The sequence below is a fragment of the Podarcis vaucheri genome (assembly GCF_965113315.1).
Source record: "Podarcis vaucheri genome assembly, chromosome: 5".
Classification (NCBI taxonomy): Eukaryota; Metazoa; Chordata; class Lepidosauria; order Squamata; family Lacertidae; genus Podarcis; species Podarcis vaucheri.
This window is the reverse complement of record NC_138763.1, coordinates 40923920-40926993: the sequence shown is the minus strand read 5'-3', so window position 1 is coordinate 40926993 and position 3074 is coordinate 40923920.

The following is a 3074-nucleotide window of genomic DNA, read 5'->3' as shown; positions in this document are numbered from 1 at the left end:
TTTATATGAATTATTCCAAGAATCTCTAACAGTGCTTGCCCTGCAAAGGTCTTCATTGGCAGCCATTGGCAATGTTTAATATTTTTTTAAAGTCAAGTATCTAGCCCTTAAGATATGAAGCAAAATGTGCAGGTATCCTTCTAAGTAATTTATGTGAAATGAGCCAGCATGGCTCACTTTTCAATGTTCTTAGCCAATGGGTGAAGTCAGATATGTGATTGATAAGTAAGTGACACCAGGCAACAGAAATCCCTGGGTTTCTCCCGCCTTTCATGCATCTTTCCTGCTTCCGTCTTATTTTCTAGCAGTCCTTGGAATCTGTAGTTTGACCTTCCTGTTTTTCTAGAAGCCAGGACACATCTTTCCTCTGGTGCGCTCACCTGATTTGTGGTTGTTGTTATCACCTCGAACCCTTTTTTTCAAACCACCATGAATATCAGCAAACCTGCCCATATCACAGCTCACCCCTAACTTCAGCCGATTTATGAACAAGTTAAAAAGCACAGGTTCCAATCCTGATCTGTGCAGACTCCATTTCTTACATTCACCACCCACCCCCACTGTGAGAATTTTTAATTTATTCCTTCTCTCTGCTTCCTGTTCTTTAACCGGTTACTAATCCATAAAAGGATTTATTCTCTTATCCCAAATCTTTGATGAGGGACATCATCAAATGATTTTGGAAAGTGTAAGTACACAATATTAACTCGCTCACTGCTATGAATATGCTTATTTACACTCTTAAAGAATTCTAAAGGGTTCCTTAGACAGGACTCACCTTTACAGAATCCATGCTGGTTGTTGTTCTTCTACAAGGTTTGCTTTAGAAGCTTCATGAGATTGTTCTGTCAGCAAAAGCAGTTCTGCTTGCTGGGTGGAATTATTTCCTCTCTCCTCCCCCCAGGTGCTGCTCTGGGGGATTCTTTTGACCCTCCAGAACAGATTTGGGGATACACATGGTGGTGGTGGTGGTGGGGAGTTTTGTTGAACTAGTGGGAATCATTGTACTGCCTTCCACTAGCACAATGGGTTAGCTGAATAAGGCAATTTCACATTCAAATTCCTTAACTCTTGGGTGGATGTTATCCTTCAGATCAGATGGAACTATACTATCCCTCACTGAGGAGTTACCGGTAATTATCATAAACATCTATGAAATATACTCAGAGGCGAGAAGCCGCTGTCGGTTGCCATTCTGAGTTCCTTGTGTCCCGGAGCTGAAGCCTGGATACACGGTGCGAGGCAGCGGTGCGGCGGTGCTGTGTGTGGCAGTCAGCTCAGCGGGATCCCATCCTCGTCGCCAGTGAAATATACTCAGAGTCGCAAAGTGATTTCATGCTCTTTATTCAGCTCATAGTGGTGAGGAGGAATGAATGAATGTCCCCTCAAAGTATCTGCTTTATATACATTATTTACACAATGGGCTGCACATGACTGGTTAATTCTGGAATTCTCCTGTAAGCCAATCAGGTTGTGGATTCACTTATATCTGGAGCATGATTGGGTGGTTCCTGCCAACCAATCATACTGCTGCATCGTTCTTGGACCAATCAGACTGCTGCATTCTGAATCCTATTGTTCTAGGACCAATCAGACTGCTTTTGATGTCAGTAAAACAGCCTATAAAATCTGACTTGAAGAGTCAGCTATTGACAGCTGCTCAGCTACTGACAATGGTTACTGAAATATACTCGGAGTCGAGAGTGGATTTCATGCTCTTTATTCATCTCATAGTGGTGAGGAGGAATGGAAGTTCCCCCAGAATGTCTGCCTTATATACATTATTTACACAATGGGCCCCACGTGATTGGCTAATTCTGGGATTCTCCTGTAGGCCAATGAGGTTGCGGATTCACTTCCACCTGGAGCTGGATTGGGTGGCTCCTGTGGACCAATCAGACTGCTGCATTCTGGATCCTATTGTTCTAGGACCAATCAGACTGCTGCATTTTGGATTTACACAATGGGCCCCACGTGATTGGCTAATTCTGGGATTCTCCTGTAGGCCAATGAGGTTGCGGATTCACTTCCACCTGGAGCTGGATTGGGTGGCTCCTGTGGACCAATCAGACTGCTGCATTTTGGATTTACACAATGGGCCCCACGTGATTGGCTAATTCTGGGATTCTCCTGTAGGCCAATGAGGTTGCGGATTCACTTCCACCTGGAGCTGGATTGGGTGGCTCCTGTGGACCAATCAGACTGCTGCATTCTGGATCCTATTGTTCTAGGACCAATCAGACTGCTGCATTTTGGATCCTATTCAACTCAGTACATAACAGTTACCTATGTGCTATACTTATATAAATGTGAGGCCTTCCGGATGTTGTAGGAGTACAACTTTCATCATATCTGATCATTGGTCAGGCTAGCAGAGGTGGAGTTGTAGTCCAACATCTGGAGAGCACCCCACTGGCTACCCTTGAACTAGTGGAAATAACTCAGAACACAGAATAGGGGTGTGTGATTTCCTCTTGTCAACAATTTGATATGAAATCCATTGCTGAGTTTTCCTTCCTTCATTTCTATTGTTTGGACCTCACCAGCTATTTCTTTACAGTAGAAATGTGTATAGAATATTGAAAGTTTCTGAATTCTTATCCCCTACATGACCCATTTACAGTGCAAACACACACACACACACACACACATGTCACCTCAGAGGTAAGTCATATTGATTTCACTCCAGGTAAGTGAATATAGGATTGCAGCCTTAAGTGCATTGATAGGAAAATATTGATAGGTCAGAGGACCCCTCCCAATTCTCCCCTCCTTATTTTTCAAAGCTTCTGACATTTTAATTAGTTTCCAGAGTCAAACAAGCACAACAGTATTGAATAACATTAGAATGTGCTGTTGTTTTAAACCAGTTTTTGTATTTATACATGCATCTCGTGTCTCTGTGTGTGTGTGTATACACACACACATAGTGGTACCTCAGGTTAAAGACGCTTCAGGTTACAGACACTTTAGGTTACAGACTCCGCTAACCCAGAAATAGCACCTCGGGTTAAGAACTTTGCTTCAGGTTGAGAACAGAAACCCCATTAGCTAAAGTGGTGCTTCAGGTTAAG